We start from the raw sequence: 21,123 nt of genomic DNA, 5'->3' as shown, positions 1-21,123 counted from the left end.
ATCTAGTATTGCTGTTGTAACATAGTCTGGGGCTGCTTAGCACCCCTCTCCTCTATAGACAAGAGCAGCAGAGACAGGGATCTATAGACACCTACAAATGGGGAATCACAAGCCTGTAACTCTTATGCATTCCCATGCCCTTTGCCAGTTGGCACCAAGAAGTCCTGGGGTCACCCCTCCCATCATTTTGTTCCAAAACAGAGCTCAGTTTAGAAGGTACTAGAGAGCATAAGAGGCTGGGGGCAAGGAGTCATTATCCTCTAAGACAGAGGTCAGCAACCTTTCAGAAGTGCTGTGCCGAGTCTTCATTTATTCACTCTAATACATGGTTTCGCGTGCCAGTAATACATTTTAAGATTTTTAGAAGGTCTTCTTCTATAAATCTCTAATATATAACTAGACTAATGTTGTATGTATAGTAAATAAGGTTTTTTAAATGTTTAAGAAGCTTCATTTAAAATTTAATTAAAATGCAGAGCCTCCCGGAGTGGTGGCCAGGACCCAGGCAGTGTGAGTGCCACTGAAAATCAGCTTGCATGCCACCTTCAGCAGGCGTCCCATAGGTTGCCTACCCCTGCTTTAAGCTACTGCTGATTCCAGTTATAGCTGCAGTCAGCAGTGATTGAGTTGTCCCCTTCTGACAGATGTTCGAGGGCCCACATGTGAAGTGAGTTGGTGGGTTCTCAGCCCAGTTCCCAGGGGACATGTGTCCATGGCACATAACCCACCATCACTGTTGGCACTTATTGGACCATTTGCTGGCAGTTTCCGCAGAGGCCAAGGAACCACTAAGATGGAGCTCCTGTCTAGAGAGGGTCCCTGCAGAGCAGGGATGAGAAACACTACAGCAAGTCCCCTGCTCTGTGCAAAGAGGCCATCCATCTGCAGAGCTCAACCTGGCACCTGTTGGCACTAAATCCATTCAGGGCTTCTCCAAGTGGATTTCCTGTTCTAAGCTCCCAGGGCCTGGCAGCTATCGGCAGGATGCCAAGGGGTCACTCTGCCGCAAAGGGCTCTGTGAGAACAAAGGCAGAAGCACAGGAATTGCGTCATTAGTGTCCCATTAACACGAAAACAACACCATAAAACCAGCCAAGCAAGACACTCTGCCATGGTCTGCATCCTTGGGCATGGGGGAAACCCTCGCTGGCTGCAGCCTCTCTAACACATCTGGGGTCAGCTTGCTGAGCTAATCCCTCACTGCCAGTCAGGAGACCCAGAATCTAGTCTCCCAAGCACACCTGGTCTTAACACCATCAGTCGTGCACTGCAGAGCACGCCATGCTGCCGTGGTGAAGACAGTAACAGGGACACAGCTGCTGGATGGGCAAGAACGCTCATTTACCACATTCAGTGTAGGGTAGCTGCCTCTTTGAAGCCCTGCACAGCTTTGAATCCCCACAGCAGATCAAGCACTAGTATGCAGCAGCAGCTCTTGCCTTGATCCTGAAACTGGAACGATAGTCTTGCCCCGGCTCTGGGGGAAATGGGTTGGGTGGTGTAACAGGCATTTCCCACCTCAGAACTGGATGCAGCCACTTAAATTACCAGCCGTGAAAGCGCGGAGAATTAGGGGCTGCTGAGAAACCAACAGAGAGTTTGTTAAAAACAGAAAGGGGTGGCCAGGAGCGGGGCTCAGGGCATAGCCATGACGAAAGGGTGGATCTGGAGCAGAACCACACTCTGCATGTCCCTACAGAGGCAGAAAATGACTGCCTTTTCACTGCTGTTCTTATCAAAAAGGGGAAGGGGGTATGTGTATTTTAATCAGCTGTTCCAAGAAATACATAAGTGGTGCTGGAACTATTTCAACTGCCAGCTAGTTGCTGACCGTGGGAAATAAACCCAAAAGCAGGAGCCTAGGAATTGGGTTAAAAATGAGACTTTAACATCTGTTGATGATTCATTTGTAGACAAAAATGAACAATACAAGGAGTGTCTCTATTAAAAAACACCAACCCAAGAAACAACAGCAGCCGCCTGGTGTGTCCTTAGGTTCTGGGGAGGGGGAACAGAGCAGGGATGATGCATTATTTTATGTTTACCTCCTCACTTTACCAGGCTGAGTCAGAGATCCATGGGCATGGCAGATCCACCATCCCATCTATTACCTGAAAGGTTAGAGGTTCCGTGTGAAAGAGCCAGGGGGAGCTGGCTGGCTGAATATCTCCTTGACAGCTCAAAGCAGAGCTTGGCCTTTGTGTATTTGAACACAAAGTGAGGGAGAGGTGGCAGGGGAGCTGGGAAACTAACCTGGTTTATTTATGCAGGCTGGTTTGTTTCCAGGGAAGAGTATGTCACAGTCCTCTCCCAAGCTTTGCCCACAGCTTCAGTTCCACCCACTAGCATCACCACTCACAGTGGACTGTGCAGTTCTTCAGTGTGATCTTCCCTCTCCTTTCTTGCATGATTCAACCTGAAGTGAAATAGTTAACAAGCCTGACATTTACACTCTCCTCACCTTGCGTCATAATCAACACTTTACTGAGAAGAATGGGGGCAGTTCACTTGTCCTAGAGCACCAGTATCAGGAATAGGAATCGAGAGGACTTGCTGCCAGTGGGAGCAGGGGATAGACCAGAGAATCACACTGTCACCAGGAAAGGCAGGTCTACATGATTGGGGGCTCCTTACTGAGAAGAATAGACAGGCCTGTAACTAGAGCTGATCCGGAGAACAGAAGGGTGTGCTGTCTGCCAGGTGCTAAGATACGGGATGTGGACCTGACGCTGAAAAGGATCCTAACGGGAGTGGGAAAGAATCCATTGATTGTCCTTCATGTGGGAACGAATGATACGGCTAGATTCTCGCTGGAACGTATCAAAGGAGACTATGCCAGGCTGGGGAAGACGCTTAAGGAAATCGAGGCTCAGGTGATCTTCAGTGGGATTCTGCCTGTTCCTAGAGAAGGGCAACAAAGGTGTGACAAGATTATGGTGATCAACAGATGGCTCAGGCAGTGGTAGTGGTGCTATAAGGAGGGCTTTGGGATGTATGGCCACTGGGAAACATTCATGGACAGAGGACTGTTCTCTCAGGATGGACTTCACCTGAGTAAGGAGGGAAATAGACTTCTAGGATGGAGCCACGCCCAATTGATTAAGAGAGCTTTAAACTAGAATTTGGGGGAGATGGTTGGGAGATGTCCAGGTAATCACCACGCCGGAATTTAACATTGAGAGGGAGGAAAACAAAGTAAGAGAGGATACAGCCATGGGCAGAAGAATGGACATAAAGAGGAAGGGTAGTGTAGATACCAGTCTAATAGGTGATACTGGTGGTAGAATGTCTGTGCCTAACCAAATAAAAAATGTCAATTTTTGCCGTTTGGCTTCACTAAGACGTCTGTACACTAATGCGAGGAGCCTAAGTAACAAAACGGAAGAACTAGAGCTACTGGTGCAGGAAGTGAAATCGGATATTATAGGGATAACAGAAACATGGTGGAATAGTAGTCATGACTGGAGTATAGGTATTGAAGGCTATGTGCTGTTTAGGAAAGACACAAATAAAGGCAAAGGTAGTGGAGTAGCATTGCATATCAATGATGAGGTTAACTGTAAAGAAATAAGAAGTGATGGAATGGATAAGACAGAGTCTGTCTGGGCAAAAATCACATTGGGAAAGAAAGCTACTAGAACCTCCCCTGAGATAGTGCTTGGGGTGTGCTACAGACTGCAGGGATCCTATTTGGATATGGATAGAGACCTCTTTAATGTTTTTAATGAAGTAAACACTAATGGGAATTGTGTGATCATGGGAGACTTTAACTTCCCAGATATAGACTGGAGGACAAGTGCTAGTAATAATAATAGGGCTCAGATTTTTCTGGATGTGATAGCTGATGGATTTCTTCACCAAGTAGTTGAAGAACCAACAAGAGGGGAAGCCATTTTAGGTTTGGTTTTGGTGAGTAGTGAGGACCTCACAGAAGAAGTGGTTGTAAGGGAAACTTTGGTTCAAGTGATCATGAGCTAATTCAGTTCAAACTAGATGGAAGGATAAACAAAAATAGATCTGGGACTAGGGTTTTTGATTTCAAAAGGGCTAACTTTAAAGAATTAAGGAAATTAGTTAGGGAAGTGGATTGGACTGAAGAATTTGTGGCTCTAAAGGCAGAGGAGGTCTGGAATTACTTCAAGTCAAAGTTGCAGAAACTATCAGAAGCCTGCATCCCAAGAAAGGGGAAAAAAAAAATCATAGGCAGGAATTGTAGACCAAGCTGGATGAGCAAGCATCTCAGAGAGGTGATTAAGAAAAAGCAGAAAGCCTACAAGGAGTGGAAGATGGGCGGGATCAGCAAGGAAAGCTACCTTATTGAGGTCAGAACATGTAGGGATGAAGTGAGAAAGGCTAAAAGCCATGTAGAGTTGGACCTTGCAAAGGGAATTAAAACCAATAGTAAAAGGTTTTATAGCCATATAAATAAGAAGAAAACAAAGAAAGAAGAAGTGGGACCGCTAAACACTGAGGATGGAATGGAGGTTAAAGATAATCTAGGCATGGCCCAATAGCTAAATAAATACTTTGCCTCAGTCTTTAATAAGGCTTATGAGGAGCTTAGGGATGATGGAAGGATGACAAATGGGAATGAGGATATGAAGGTAAATATTACCACATCCGAGGTAGAAGCCAAACTCAAACAGCTTAATGGGACAAAATCAGAGGGCCCAGATAATCTTCATCCAAGAATATTAAAGGAAATGGCACATGAAATTTCAAGCCCATTAGCAAGAATTTTTAATGAATCAGTAAACTCAGGGGTTGTACCGTACGGCTGCAGAATTGCTAACATTTTTTCCCTTTCTTAAAAATAAGAACTAAGTGATCCGAGTAACTACAGGCCTGTTGGTTCGACATCTGTAGTATGTAAGGTCTTGGAAAAAATTTTGAAGGAGAAAGTAGTTAAGGATATTGAGGTCAATGGTAATTGGGACAAAATACAACGTGGTTTCACAAAAGGTAGATCATGCCAAACCAACCCGATCTCTTTCTTTGAGAAGGTAATAGATTTTTAAGACAAAGGAAACGCAGTGGATCTAATTTACCTCGATTTCAGTAAGGCATTTCACATGGTTCCACATGGGGAATTATTAGTTAAATTGGAAAAGATGGGGATCAATATGAAAACTGAAAGGTGGATAAGGAACTGGTTAAAGGGGAGACTACAACAGGTCGTACTGAAAGGTGAACTGTCAGGCTGGAAGGAGGTTACTAGTGGAGTTCCTCAAGGATCAGTTTTGGGACCAATCTGATTTAACCTTTTTATTACTGGCCATAGCACAAAAAGCGGGAATGTGCTAATAAAGTTTGTGGAGACACAAACCTGGGAGGTATTGCTAACACAGAGAAGGACCAGGATATCATACAGGAAGATCTGGATGACCTTGTAAACTGGAGTAATAGTAATAGGATGAAATTTAATAGTGAAAAGTGCAAGGTCATGGATTTGGGGATTAATAAGAATTTTAGTTATAAATTGGGGACACATCAGTTGGAAGTAACAGAGGAGGAGAAGAACCTCAGAGTATTGGTTGATCACAGGATGACTGTGAGCAGCCAATGTGATATGGCCGTTAAAAAAGCTAATGTGGTTTTAGGATACATCAGGCAAGGTATTTCCAGCAAAGATACAGATGTGTTAGTACCGTTATATAAGGTACTGGTGAGACCTCATCTGGAATACTGTGTGCAGTTCTGGTTTCCCATGTTTAAGAAGGGTGAATTCAAACTGGAACAGGTTCAGAGATGGGCTACTAGGATGATCCGAGGAATGGAAAACCTGTCTTATGAAAGGAGACTCAAAGAGCTTGGCTTGTTTAGCCTAACCAAAAGAAGGTTGAGGGGGGATATGATTGCTCTTTTTAAATATATCAGAAGGATTAATATTAGGGAGGGAGAGGAATTATTTAAGGTTAGTACCAATGTGGACACAGGAACAAATGGGTATAAACTGGACACTAGGAAGTTTAGATTTGAAATTAGACGAAGGTTTCTAACCATTAGAGGAGTGAAGTTCTGGAACAGCCTTCCAATGGGAGTAGTGGAGGCAAAAGACATATTTGGCTTCAAGACTAAGCTTGGTAAGTTTATGGAGGGGATGGTATGATGGGACAGCCTAATTTTGGCAATTAATTTTAGCAATTAATCTTTGATTATCAGCAGGTAAGTATGCCCAGTGGTCTGTGATGGGATGTTAGATGGGGTGAGATCTGAGTTACTACAGAGAATTCTTTCCTGAGTGCTGGCTGGTGAGTCTGGCCCATATGCTCAGGGTTTAACTGATCGTCATATTTGGGGTCGGAAAGGAATTTTCCTCCAGGGCAGATTGGCAGAGGCCCTGGAGGTTTTTCACCTTCCTCTGCAGCATGGGGCACAGGTCACCTGCTGGAGGATTCTCTGCAGCTTGAGGTCTTCAAACCACAATTTGAGGACTTCAATAACTCAGACATAGATTAGTGGTTTGTTATAGAAGTGGATGGGTGAGATTCTGTGACCTGCATTGTGCGGGGGTCAGACTAGACGATCATAATGGTCCCTTCTGACCTTAAAGTCTATGAGTATCAGGCTCTTTGCAGACTCAGGCATTGCGGATATTTGTGTCGTGATTTTAATTTTCTCCTTCACAGTCTCTAGGGGTACAGATTTATTTTAGCTGAATGCTGAGCGCAGGCGAGTATTCTGGTCTGCCCAGCTGCCATAAGCCAGCACAGTTCCACCCCTGCTTGTCTCTCCAATAAGCTTTTGCTAGAAGCAGCTGCCTAGAGCAGGCTGTGGGTAAAAGTGAGGCTTCAAATCAGCAGAGAAATCAGAGATGGGAGATGCCTCAGTAGATTCCACTTAATCTCTCCCAAGGAGGGCAGGATTAGGCCCTATAGCACATCCCCCTAGAGCTCTGTCCAGCCTAGGGCCGCCTTCTCTGAAGAGGCAATTCACAGCTCAGTGCCAGGAAGGTCCTCCAGAGTCAGCCTGCATGTTTCCCTTTCATACCTTTATCATTGGCTTTATTGTACAGCTCCTTGCTAAGAGGCAAGCAGGGTAAGGTCCATGCTGTATTGTGGAGGCCTATATCCAGTCCTGGCTCCAGCAGCAGGGATCAGAACTAATAACTATTTTCACAGGGCTCAGTGGCAATGCCAATGCATGTGATGACTGTCCTCTGCTGGGGAATGACAGAAAGCACCTGCATGTATGATTCCCTTCCTAAAAGCAGAGCAACTGTTGTGACTCCCTCCCTCCCCGCATGCAGACAGGGCTGCTCGCTGTGCCCCAGACACCTTCTGGGGAATAAGAGCACTTTCTGTGCCCCACAGGAACATAGACAAGGCAGCCTGCTTGTGCCTCTAAGCCCCCGATGATGCAGATGGTTCACGCTGCCTATTGTGCCCAGAAGGCCTCCCCAGGCAGTAAGCCCAGTGACGGGCTGCTCAAACAGACTAATGGATACCAACCCTGTGCTTCCCGCACTGGCCCGAGGTCCTGGTCCCTCCCCTCTGGCCCAGTGCTCCCCTCTGGGTGAGGCCTTGTGGGACTCTAGCCATCCCTGCTGTCCTGGGAGGGGCAGCGGGGTTTGGGCTCAGCCTTTCCGGCTCAGCGGGCACACACAAACCCACATTGCCTGTGAGTCAGGGAGCGGCCCTGCAAGGGGCCCCCTTAGGCCGCTCAGCCCAGCTGCCTCCCCACAGCCCTAAGGCAGGGCCAGGCTCAGGGGTGTCTAGTGCCCTGTGGATTGGGGGAGGAGCCTGGGTCTGTGGGACTGGCATGACATGAGGCTAAATCCAAACTGCAGCTCCAGGGAGCCCCTGGTCACTATAATCGCCAGAGCAGTCTGGCACAGCTGGGGAGGAGGGGGAGTTAAAGGCTTTGAGGGGCACGGCCCCTAAATGCTGACACTGTTGGGGTCACATGGTCATTGCTCCTGGCCAGACTCCTCCTCCCACACTCATTTGGACCGAAGGACACCCCTGTATGGATGTGAGGGGACAGCCACTCGCTCTCTCAGGAAGCAGGGCATGGGCGGATGGCCAGGGGCTCTGCCCCCTAAAGCCTGTAAGGGGCTTTCCACTCCACCCAGTTCACAGGTCAGTGGGGGAGCAACTGCCCCTCTGCCAAGAGTGCTGTCTATGGTGCCCTCACCTGGACAGGCCAGCTTTGGAAGTGATCTTTTCCCACTTCCCTCCTCCACACCAGCAGCCTCTCCTGTACTTCCCTCCCCACCTTCCTTCCCCATGCCAGCAGCCTCTCTTGTACCTCCCTCCCCAGTTCCCCTGCACTGCCTCCCTCCTCCACCACAGCAGCCTCCTGTACCTCTCTCCCCAGCCACTCTCTTCCCTGCCACCCCCCTACACCAACACCCGCTTCTTTAGTCCCCCCCAGGACTCTTCACTCCCTTTGCCACTCCTCCACCTCTAACATTCCCTTCTTCCCAGCCTCTGCCCCCTGCCAGTGCAAGCCATACCTTCACTCCCTCCTACTGCAACAATTAACCGCCTAATGGCTCCACTTCCCCAGGCGGAGGAGGCTGGTTGCGGAGGGACAGCCCCGCTGCTGTGGTGCTGAGAGCAGAGTGTACCCAGTGCCCACGTGGCTGACTGCTCAGGCATTACACACTCCCAGCAGGGTGCAGAGGGGAAGGAGATCCCCTATACATCACCTGGGGGGGGACGGAGCTGAGACCCCAGCAAACTCCTTATGTATAACATGGGCTTGCATTAGTAGAGTGGTTCCAGGAGTGACCCATGTTCACATGGCCCCCAGGAGAAACTCAATGGGGTTTCCCAGCTTCCCGCTGCTCTGGGGTAGGTGCAGAGGGAATGAACTGCTGGGGGCACAGCGACACCCACAGCCAAGCTGCCCACCTCCCATCCATTACCCTCACCCAGACCCTGCCCCCTCAGCCACAGGGAAGCCCTTCTCACCTTGCTCGTCAGGCCCCAAGTGAATTCCATCGAACTCTAGTGGTAATGTCACTGCCCCCTGCCACAGGGCACTGGCAGAGCAGGGACTTGACATACCAGCTCAGTAGCTGCACCGTGCATGTGAACACCAGCTCCTTAGCTGCTGGAGCCAGAGCGCTGAGAAGGAGCAGAGCTCTCTGCTGAGAGTGGCTGCTGGAGGCCAGCCAGGCTCATCAAATACAATGAGGGAGAGATGGACGGCTGGGAAGGATCATGTCCTCTGCAGGAGGAGGGAGCTGTCACAGAGGCCTCCCTCACTCCGAGACTGCATGGCAGCTCCCCTCACCTCCATTCCTGCCTGCCATGGCAGCTCTCCCATGCCCGCTACCATTGACCCACAGGATGGCACATACAACCCTATTTTATGGCACCTGCAGCAGTGCACACTCTGCCCTCATGCACTTATGTGCAGGTGGTGCCACTGTAGCTGGCATGGCAGTACTGTCTCCCTGCCTATGAGCTCCCCAGAAATGGGAGCTTCTTACAGATTTCTAAGAATGTGCCCATCACCTTGGCTTCTGGGCATATTTACAGCCCTTTAAAAATCAGAATGAGCCATTCCCACGGAGCGCTGCTCCCTCAAAATCCAGCGTCACGCCTATGTAACTACTCCCTGCACCTTGCAGCCCAGGGCCTGCCAAGCCGGCACATGGCCCTGGGGTAGCAGGGTGCCAGAGGAACCCGGACTGACCCTGGCAAGACACACTATACCACTGTGTTTTCATCACCTGCCTGTCCCAGCAGCTGAATGCCAGCCCTGACAGCCAGAGGATGAGAAAGGGGCTGGAAGACACCCCCACCCCCTCCTTGGCAGCACTAGAACAAACCAATGTCTGGGTTCAGGGTTAGCATGATCTTAGCTCAACCCAGACCAAGCTTTGCCACTAGAAATGCCAGGATGTAACACTGACAGCATGCCTGAGTTCTGGCCTTCCCATCCAATCATGTCACTGAGCCACCTGTGTTTGGGGATGGGCAGGGATTGGAAGCTACTGACTCCGACATCCCAGATATCAGCCCTGCAGATGCTGGGTCTGGCAAACCTGCTTCCCTCCCAGGGATATCTGGTCCTCTCCAGCATCACACACACAGCGGATTCAAAAAGGCCTGTAGTAGTGAGCAGTGTTCCCACATCTTCTCCCCTTCACTGCTAATACACAGAACTTTACCTCCCCTAACAACAGAGAAAGCTGTACCCACACTACCTGTAGATGCTGCAGCTATGGAGCTATCCCTCCCCACAGACTTAAGCTCCAGCCTCTTACTCTTCATTTTAAAGAGATAAAGTCTCTAGCTGCCACGGTTATGCACAAAATCTTTCAATGCAGCCCTAGTCGCCTGCCTGAGTCTGCACACAGCCTGAAACAAGAGCTCTAAAAGGTTAACTGATCTCCTGAGTATCTTTCTCCAGTATTTATCTTGTCTAAATAGAGGAAGCTGATGCTTAATCCATGTTTTGGAAAGGCAGATCTTATGCGTGATGCTTCAGAAAATGTTTTCTCTTTAGATCTAAGCGGCTGCTGAGCTGTTGTTAAACATTTCCCAAATGGCTGGAGAGCTCCCCAGCCTTAGCGGCTCCTGACATTTTTACCATCATCTCAGCCATGTTAGCATGCTCCCAAGCAAGAACACTGCACGGAGGCCAATGTGTACAGTGCCATGACAACATATCACAAACAGGGAGGAATTAATCTGCAACATCCAAAAGTGATTGATCAACTCTTACAGCAAAGGAGAAATGAGGGAAAGCACCCAGCCCTCCCCATATAGCACCCTGAGCAATTTCCCCCTCCTCCAAAGAAGACCTTTGCAGTGTAGCTTGAGGTCAGCAGACCTGGACTATTTTGGACTTGGTGGGGAAGAGAACTCCACAGCCAAGAGGCCCGTACAGAGAATACCCTGCCCTCTGCCCCTTCTGTTTCATACCGAGCAGTGCCACTACCTCAATTGCAGCATGGGGAAGAGGCAGTCTCTTAAATAGGCAGGTCCTGGGCCATCTGGGGCTTTCCTGGTCTTAAACTCCATCTAGACATCCACAGCAGGCATCCTGGAGCACTATCGGCTGGTGCTCCCAGCAAGATACACCACTGAGTGGGCAGCACAAGCTTCTGCTGGGATTTAAGATGCAGTGTTATGCAACAATCCAATCCTGAGGTGACAAAGGCATGAACCAAAGTAGCAAAGTCCCCAAGAACAAGAAAAGAATGTGTCCTATCTCCTCCTAGACAGATACAAACGAGAAAAGGTCTCCCATACTAATGTTGAAAGCTGATTAAACAGTAACTGGCAACCTAGCCAGCTCTTAGGTTGGGAGCACTAGTAACACATGGCAGGCAAACATCCTCTCTGTATCTTTTTGTTGGTGGGTTGGCGATAGCAACAATCTCTGCCATGCTGCAGTCCAGTCAAGCACTGGAAAAGGGACTTGCCTGCAACAGCTGAGTGGGAAGAGATAGGAACTGTTATAATTATTGGGCTTAAAAATCTACTTTATTTGTAAGCTTAAATGTAAAAAGTAGGTAAAACTTTATAAACTGTTACAATGATGTATAACTCTGTTTGCTTGGTTGGGAATTAACTACAGAAAATAGGTCAAGTTTTTTTTAATACTAAAGTGTTATGAACGAATGCAAGAAAACCAGAGACACGAACTAAATTAGTCTAAACAGAAAAAAGCCAACTGATATGATTTAAGGACTGTTAAAATTCAATTAAACAAACAACAACAAGACATGACCCCTGAAATCAGCAGACTAAAATTAGTGCGGCAAATATGAGACATAATTGGTAGACAAAATAATGAAAGATAAACTATACCACCCGTTTCCCCTTGGGGTTTTTTAAAGAGAGACTTAAAAAGACCCAAAGAGCTTGTCTCCTCAACACACTTTAGCTTATTTTGTTTTATTTTTCCCAGCCCCGAAGACAGAAGAAGCAGATAAGTCTGAAAGCTTTTTCCTTGTGCTTGTTTAAGGAACATGTTTTTTATTTGTGAGTTAACGTTCAAACAGTGCAAAGGCTATTCGCCCTTAATATCAATACAACAGACCAAAGGGAGGGGCTTAAGGCCATGTCTAACTTTAAGCACATTGTCTTTAATGGGTCTACTCACAAAGTTAGACCTGCCCACGAAGCTGGTCTGAAGACTCTGCAGCTTGGCTCTGCAGGGGGGGTATGAAAGCCTGCCAAGTCCTGGACAGAAGGGTCTGTCAGAGGAACAATCCTTCCCCTACACACCCCAGGAGAGTGCATGGCCTCGAACATGGGACAAAGGAAGATGACTCCCAGCCCCTTCAGTGCAGGGAAAATGGCCCTGGTGGGGTGATCCCATAGGGCTTGCTGGGAGAGAGAGTAAAGTCCTGGCATGTTGTATGCTGGGCACAGTACAGCAAAGTCTGCAGCAGCGAGGAGACACAGTCTTACGGCCCTGCTAGCAGCTCCTTCCATCCTGGGTTGGGAACAGCCTTATCTCTCCCTCAGATAAAGAACATTTCTGTGCTAAAGGCTGTTGCAGAGCAGCCCGGCTCTTATTACATGTGGCTTTCTGGACTCTGCAGAGGGGCCAGCAAGAGGCCTGCAGGGAAGGGCAGGATTCTCTCTATGCTGCCTAGCAGCGTTTCACTCATTTGCTCCCTGGTTGCCAGCCCCTAGCTTGCTGACTTTAAGAACATAAGAATGTCCATTCCGGGTCAGACCAATGGTCTGTCCAGTCCAGTATCCTTCCTGTCTGTGACAGTGGCCGCTCCCAGATGCTTCAGAGGGAATGAACACAACAGGGCAATTTCAAGTGATCCATCCCTGTTGTCTAGTCCCAGCATTTAGAGGCTAGGGACACCCACAGAATGGGGTTGCATGCCTGACCATCCTGGCTAATAGCCATTGATGGACCTAGCCTCTAGGAGCTTATCCAATTCTTTTGAACTCAGTTAGAGTTTTGGCCTTCACAACATCCCTTGGCAACAAGTCCCATGCGCTGTGCATTGTGTGAAGAAATACTTCTCTTTGTTTGTTTTAAACCTGATGCCTGTTAATTTCACCTCATGAAACTTTGCATATCATGAGAGGTGCTCATGACTCAGGAAGGCCCAGTCTCACAGCAATCTCTCTCACTTCAACCACCTAGCAAATGGTGACAGCTCCGCCCGGTCAGAGAGAAATGCCCCAGCTAGAACCACTGGGCTGCACCATCCCTTTCACTTGACCCATCCCCTGCCTGGGACCCCCATGGTGGAGGGGGTCCTCCAGAGTAGAGCCAGGGCACATTGTCCAGAGAAGCGGGTGTATGTGTGTGTATCCCTGTCCACAGAGGTCTGCAGCTCCAGACCAGGAAATCTTGCATGTTTCACTGCCACCAAATTCACCATGGCAGCAAACAAGCCAGCTGACAGCAGCAGGACCAGGCACATCCTGGTGAGTGGGTAGATACTTCTCATAAAGTGCCACATGGCCTCTCTGAGCCCCGCTGGGCTCTCTTGGGAGCAGCCACTTCTGGGCTAAAGCACCTGCTGGATAACAAAGCGTTAAAAGTGAACTGGCGAGGGAAATCAAGCTCCCTTCCGTGAGGATCCTGGATGGCAGCACTAACCTGACTCATCCCAGCCATTGCTGAGCAAACAGGAGGCTTTTATGGCTTAATATCTGAACACTTACATTGGCACCAAAACTAGAGAAAGAAAAGGTCTGTTGGTCTCCTGGGGTCTCCTGAGCGTCTCAGCCAGGCCTTGTGCACCACAGCTTTGATCTATCATCCTCTAGATTAGGGCCTACGATGCTCCCGCGGTGATGTTCAGCTGCCTTTTGAGCTGGCCCATCAGTATTGAACAGGGGACAGCCTGGCCCCTGCTGTGGGATGTTAGCTGGTGTTCCGATTTCAAGCATCCATATAAGATGCTGGTTTGGTGTGTGTGATCATGTTGCTGCCCACCAGAGGCCGGATTGAGGGATTATAACAGCCTGCTACTTAGTGGCAGCTAATGGAGTTACTTCCTTAGTTCTTGAGCTTCTGGAGCTCCAGATATTGGTTTCAATTCCCTATTTCAGCCATGTAGCCCTGCCCCTTGTCCCTATGGCAAAGCCAGAGAGGATGGGCAATTATACAGGTGTGACTAACTACTTGTTGTGGTCTGCCTGAGAACTAAGGCAAAGCACAGAGAGGCAGATGCACTGTAAAAAGATTAAAACAGAGTAATGAGCAAGCCAGCAAACCACTGTCCTCTGCTGGCTGGAATCCGAACAACTGAGCTGGGTGCCATAAGCCCTGTACTGCTATGGCAACTCTCCCCCACCTCCTGTGGCTGGGCCTGTGTTGGTGGTGGAGCATGAGGATCTGAATGCTATCCCTATTGCTGCTGTGAAGTTCTGAGAGGCTACAATGGGCACAGATCAGAGACAACCGTGAAATCCCAGGTGGCCACGGATTTGCTCCAACATCAGGTCTTTCCCCGCTTTTTTAAGTCAATTCCAACTCTGATCCACTCAGACAGTAAGAGGGAGCACTCCAGCAATACACCCAGATGGCTCAGCCAAAGCCTTCCTCGGGATGTGGGAAATCAAGTGATCCGGGGCTCCCACATACAGCTCACCTTCAATCACAACAACAGGCAATGGAATTCCCCTTTGAGAAAGCTAGGGAGGGAAATCTTGCAACCCCATGCCATGTAGAGAGCAGGAGTTGTCCTGCACTGTTCCCTGACAGGGATCAGGGTAGCACGAGGCACACGGGAAATGGATTAGGTGGTTTATAGACTTAAATTCCTCTGAGGCTTGATGAATGTAGGTAAGAGGACAAGAAAGTTAAACAGGCGGGTGAGTGAGCACACTGCTAATCACCCATGGGTTCAGGGGATGGAGGGAGATGGTGAGCAGCATCAGGGAAGGAAGCTGCCCCTTTTGGCCTCTGCTTCACACCATGCACGAGTGGAGCATCAAAGTGAACTGGACAAGATCTCTGCAGCACAAAACTACACCCAGCAAGTGAAGTGCTCCAGAGGTCTTGTCCACTTTGCTTTGCTGTTCCACTCACTCACGCAGCGGAGTATCGGGGAAAGAGGGCAGTACTGGGACTGGAGCAAGTGGGGAATTTGGGGGTTGTGGGTGTAGCTGGTGAGGTTTAGAAGTAGCAGATCAGGCTCTATCTCCCTTGGCAGGAGGCAGTTTCAAGATGCAGGGCACTGGTGTAAGTTTTGAGGTCCAGCTGCAGGAGGCCTGCATTGCATCGGGGAGGTGGCAGGGTGCGTTCTTTACGGTTGCTCCCGAAATCTGGGCCTGTAATGAAAGCCCAGGACTGGGAGTCAGAACACTTGGGTTCTATTGCCAGGTCTGGAAGGAAGTGTTGTCTTAAGCTGTAGTGGTTAGAGCACATGACTGGGAGTCAGGCAGGACTCCTGGGTTCTATTCCCAGGCTGTGCCACCTCAGGTGAGCCTCCTAACATAGTTCTAGTCTGAAAAGTGACTCTCTGCCCATTGCCTCTCTCCACTGCACTCACAGAACCAGCCTGTGGTGCCATCTGAGATAGACAGTACCAGGAAAAGGACTGGGGCTCTAGCCGCCATCCTGGGAATTCACTGCATGGAGCTGACTCACTTCTGTTCTCAGCTGATTGTAACTCAGAGGCTGTCCCCAGGGCAGCATCACTTGAGCAGCTGACACAGCAACCCATTGAGCAACAGACTGCCCCCTCTGGGAAACCAGGAGGAGTTTAAAGCATCACACAAGGATGCATGTGGCTGAGTGTTGAGCATCAGGCCCATCTGGTTCCTTGGAGAGGCAACTTCAGACAGAGCTCAAGGCATACTCCTGTGCCCAGAACAGGAGTTGGCGTCCTCACTGGGGAAGCCAGCTCGCTGTTCTGGTCTCGGAGAGGGCCCTTGGCAGGGTTTGGACTGGACTGTGTAGAAGGACAAGGACTGTTCTCACTGGCAGGGGTTGGACGGGCTTGCATTGGAACTGAGCCAGCAGAAGGGGGTTACTTGCTGTGTGCTACCAAATGATGCCCCTAGAACCCTGGTTTACTCCACACCGAGAGCCCCATCCTCGTGATCCAACACAGCTGGGAAGCAGCGCAGGGTCCCTCCAACAACCCATGCTGACAGCTGCCCTGGAAGATAATTGCTTCACAATGCAGAGGGCTGGTGCCCTGGCATTAATATTAGCACAACAGTAAATCCTGGCCCTGCATTTTGTTCCTGTCAGTCACATGGGCAAGGTTTGCAGCCATCCACCTGTATGCAGTGCTAGGCTACAGACCTGCTTGCTTTGATCACTATCTCTCCTCCCTCCTGTTTGTTACGCCTACTTGTTATGGCAGGGATCAGCTCTCCTGAATATCTGTGCAGCACAATGGAGTCCACACTACAAAGGGGATGTGGCAATAATAATCCATTGCTTCCTACAGTACCTTCTGGATGAGGGTCTCAGCAAGCTTTGCAAACAATTAATTCAGCCTCACAATCCACCCTGCTGGAGGGCCCCAGGAATCTCATTTTGCAAAGGGGAAAACAGACATAGGCAGTGACTTACCCCCGGTCACACAGCAAGTCTGAGACAGAACCCAGGAGTCCTGGTTCCCAGCCCATGCTCTCACTACACTGACAAAACAGATTGTACTCCTGAAGGCAAACTCTTCACTGCTGGACAAGTGCCCAGCTCACTCTTTCTCCCTCCTAGTTAGCTCCCTGCTCCAGCTTCTCAGACTGCCTGACACCTTGCTTTGTTGCCTCTCTTTCCCCAGAAGAACCCTAACTCCTGGCACCGCCCCATCCCTGAATACAACCCATCACAGACTGCGGGCATGCTTCTCCCTCCTGGCCTGGAGGCAGCTCTGGGCAGTAGGACAGGAGGCAGAGGGGACTGTAATGGAACCGGACACCACACTGCAGGGACAGCTGCTGTATGAGCTGCCAGCAAGCTGTGTGGCCCTTTAACAGGATTGCAAACGAAATCCCTGACCTTGAGAGCCCAGAGCATGGCGTGCAGAAGCAGTACCTGCTCCTTCTTCCTGTTCCTGACACACACACTGGCACCCTGCAGAGGGCCAGACTCAGCCATTCAGAGTTGAGCCTAGCTAACAGGCTCAGGATTTGCTGCCCATGCCCAACCCTGCCCAGGAGCTCAGAGAAAGCCCAGTGGTGCAGGGGCACCCAGCAAGAGCAGTTACAAGAGTGCTGATGTATAAGCTGAATCTGAGCACGCGTGGGACATCAAAGGACAAGTGAACCATTAGTTAGGGTCTGAAGGGGAGGTCAGTCCATGCACAGCTGGGATCATGCACAAAGGTGGGAGAGAGAGGAGAAGGGGCAAGGACAAAAGGAATGAGACTTGAGATGCAGGCAAGGGCAGAGCCGCATAAGGTGGCAGGGCAGCAGGGATGATGCAGTCTGAAGGCTGGCCCGCAAACAGATTTTGCACTGCTCCAGAGACATAGCTAAACCAGTGCAATGCCCTAGTATGGATGCAGCTACGCCGAATAAAGGGGCTTATCGCAGTATTGTTCCTCTAACTGTCTGCCACCAGACCCCTGGCACGGTGGAACTATGTCCTGGCGAGGGGGCTGCCCAGCTCTAACTGTATGTTTCTAAGCCCAGAGTTATAATAGGATATACCCGGTGTGTAGCTAAGCCACGCGTGGGGGGCAGGGTGGTGACTGTGAATGAACCGGAGGGGGCTACACAGGAATCGGGGGCGGCAAGGCGGAGGTGGCTGCGGTGACAGACGGGGCAGGAGGCCGGGCAGAGAACCCAGGGGAGCCGCCAAGCCCGGAACAGCACCAGCCCTAGCCCAGGGAGGGAGGGAGCCAGCCCGCCACACGTGGGGCCGGGAGCACAGTGCCCGCGCTCACGGTCACACTTCCGACACGTGTGTAGAGCCCGCGACATGTCCCAGCAGGGAGCGGGAAGCAGCCCCCCCCCCCAGCCGCGCGGGCGGGCGGCCGGGCGGGAAACTCCGCTCCGGGTCTGCAACCTGTAGCGCCCCCCTAACTTCCCCGGTGCCTGGCTCCGCCCGGCGGGGAGCCGGGCCGCGCCAGCCCCGGGGCACGGTGGCGGCGGGTGCTTACACGTCTCCCGTGGCTGCAGGGGGGCTGGTTCCTTCTCCCGCCGCCTCTCGCTGGCAACTCTCGGGGGCGGCTAGCGGGCCTAGCTCGCAGCTTCCCGGGCTGGGGAGCGCGGCGGAGCGCTCCCCGCGGGTCCTAGTGCTCCTCTGCTCCAACAGGCTGAGTGCGGGGGCTTCTGGGGCACCCTCCACACAGGGCCGGCTCTAGCCATTTCGCTGCCCCCAGGACGGCGGCACGCTGCGGGGGGCGCTCTGCCGCTCGCCGGTCCCGCGGCTGGTGGATCTGCCGCAGACGTGGCTGCTGAAGGTCCGCTGGTCCCGCGGCTGCAGTGGACCTCCCGCAGGCGTGACTGCGGCAGCTCCGCAGGAGCCGCCCGCTGCCCTCCCGGCAAGCGGCAGAGCGCCCCCCGCGGCATGCCGCCCCAAGCACGCGCTTGGCGTGCTGGGGACTGGAGCCGGCCCTGCCCCCCCCAGGCCACTGCCCCTCACCCCTGACCTGCAGCTATCCCAGCGCTGGGCTCCCCACACACAGCTCTGCCAGGGCCCCTCATGCCCCCGTGCTCCAGCCCTGCAGGGTCAGGGCTCCCCTGTCACCCTCATTCCTCACCCCATGGCGTTGTGCATCTGCAGCCTGTTACCTCAAGGGTCCAGCTGTCTCGGGGGTTTACACTGCCATCTCCTCTTCTCTGCCACTCTTGGCCAAGTAGTCCCGGTGAGTTCCTACCACCTACAGGAATGAAGCACTTCTTAACCCCAAAGCTGAGCCAACCCCTTCCACAGATTGCACAGCAGGTGCAGATTTAAGAGCTATGCCACCAGCTGGGACTGGCTCAGCCCAGCCCCCACTGGCTCAGCCGGTGGACGCTGCCTGCAGCAGCAGTTTATAGGAGGAAGTAGCTTCACACACACAAACTGCAGAGGTTTGTCAGCAGAACGTGACCTGCCTGGGAGTCCGGGGCTAAGCACCAGAACCCATGAGGAAGGGAGCTGGGGAGTTTCATGGGCTGCAAATGGGCAGGGCCTTGAGTTTAGGGTTCTTCCCAAAAAGGACCCCTCAAGCGACACAGTACCAGGCAGGAACATGGGCTTCAGTGCAAAGCTGGAGGGGAAAGCGCCCTCTTCTGAGACACCTATAGTGCTGCCTGCAGCACTGCACCCCATTCACAGGCTGGGACCTTGGAGTCAGTACTGGCTGTGACTGGACAGCACTCCTGCTATCACCCACACCTCTCTCTGCAGCTTGCTGGCTTTTCCTGCTGGCTCTCATCCCAGTACAAGGCCTGACCCTGTTTGTTGTGCTGGTGATTTGGCAATGAGGATGCTTGTCCCACCAACAACTGGACTGAGACCCACCGCCCCCCCCCCCAAGCCCTGAGCAGCCATGGAATGACATTGGGCCATTGCTGACCAGCTGCTCTTGGAGTAGATTGTTGAGAAGCCCTTGAGCTCATCATCTCAACTACTTTCTTCCAGTCCCTGCCAGGGCTTGCCCCCTCCCCAGTCCAGACAGTACAAGGCTCCCTGCCACAGGGCAAGAGGCTGCCTCTCTCGCCTGCTCCCATCAAGGCAGCATGAATGCTGTGTTTGCTTTGGCGAGAGTGAAAGCAGGTGATTGAGTTGGCCTAGAACACAGGAGGTGGAGCCAATAGGAGGGGGGCAGGGAAGCTAAGAGGAAAAATCTTTCCTGGACTGGGAAGGAGGAAGATATTGGGAACGTCACTGCATAGGCAGAAGGCTGAAAGCCCTGAAGACTGACTCCCTCCGTGTGCACAGACAGTACAGCCTGGCCAGGAGCAGGAGCAGCATCCCCACATGTGCCAGCCAGAGTGCCACAGACCTTCCCCTGAGAGAGAGAGTAGCTCAGCCTCCATGGCTCTGCCAGCCCCTGACCTCACGGCCACAGCTCCCAACAAGGTAGCCAATCAGTGCCAGTTCTGCCTGTGATTTTCTGCTATGGCCCTGGGAACTAGACCAAGGCCTGCCCATTTCACTCCACAGATATCAGGAGGGACTGAGCAAAGATTGGAATGGAATGACTACCTGCATTCTGGTGCTAGGGGACCCCACCCTTATCTTATTTGCTTGGCCCAGGGGCCCTGAGGTCAGCCCGCACCCAGGTGCCATGCCTGCTCACACATTAGAAGTTGCAAGTCAGCGGTTCCTTTCAGAACTGGGAAAAAACCCAGATGCTCTAGTTTGACAGCGCCCCCTGCCCTCTCCTGCCAGGTTTTGCTGTAGTACTATGCACCAGTAGAGCCCAGCCCTGCAGTGAGAAAGCAATTAGCTAATGGCCAGGATGTTGCAGAGACATGGACAAAGAGAAGGATAGCAGCTCTCAAGCTGACAGGAGCAGCCCCTTATCCTGAACCCAACACACTTGCTTGGTACCCACAGCCTTCCTTGTCATCCTAGAGTATCCCTGCCTTTTAAATCCAATCCTAGCACCTCAAATCCAGCAGGGAAGAGAGGGTGTGATATGGCTCACCTTTCCCCTGGGGCTGAGCACACAGCCCTCTACTCCATCCAGTGCCTGATACCCTCCCACTCTGAATGGCAGCCTGTACCTATTGGGTTCCAGGAAGTGGGTGGGCGGAAGCTAACGGATCCCCCCCCCCCAGCCTAAGGGGAGGATCTACAGGACCTCAGAACCCCACTGATTCCAGGGGACAATGAATAAAAGAACAGGAACAGGAGTGAGGTCAAAGGGTCATAAGAAGGGAGCCTGACAGGGACATTGAGCAGAGAACCCTGGACAGTGCCCACTGCTCCTCGAAGGCATCACAGGGAATGACAGCCTGTATCTATTGGGTTTCTGGGAAGTGGGTGGGCAGGAGCGGGTGGTTACCCACTCCTGCCAGGAAGGGTTTAAAACTTGGGCTGATTGGGGAAGTAGCCACAGCTGGGCCACGCCCCAATCAGGTCACAGCTGGCCCTTATAAGAGGGCAGTGGCCCAGGGAGCAGTCAATCTCTGTACCTTCCGAGAGGGAGGGCAGGGTCGGGTCGGGTCGGGTCGGGTCCCGTCCCGTCCCGTCCCAGGAGTGAGACAGGACTGGGGAAAGACCAGAAGGGTGGGGGAGCTCCAGGGTGGCAACTCCCTGGACTGCAGGGCCTTGTCC

The 21,123-nt window shown here is 51.5% G+C and overlaps 1 protein-coding gene across 2 annotated transcripts in view; it reads right to left on the bottom strand.

Moving 5' to 3' along the window:
• Window positions 1-18,112, bottom strand: part of SLC29A1 (solute carrier family 29 member 1 (Augustine blood group)) — a 57,552-nt gene extending 39,440 nt beyond the window's left edge. The window contains exons 1-2 of one of the 2 annotated variants that reach the window (XM_030557220.1): window positions 18,011-18,112; window positions 2,254-2,416 (exon numbers count right to left, since the gene is read on the bottom strand). The gene's annotated coding sequence lies outside the window, so the exon portion shown is untranslated. The remainder of the gene's footprint in view (window positions 1-2,253; window positions 2,417-18,010) is intronic. The other variant, XM_030557221.1, reaches the window with a different exon arrangement.
• Window positions 18,113-21,123: the final 3,011 nt, after the last annotated feature.

Source organism: Gopherus evgoodei, chromosome 3 (genome assembly GCF_007399415.2).
Source record: "Gopherus evgoodei ecotype Sinaloan lineage chromosome 3, rGopEvg1_v1.p, whole genome shotgun sequence".
Classification (NCBI taxonomy): Eukaryota; Metazoa; Chordata; order Testudines; family Testudinidae; genus Gopherus; species Gopherus evgoodei.
Note: the sequence above shows the minus strand (reverse complement) of the source record. Positions and strands in the feature narration are given on the sequence as shown.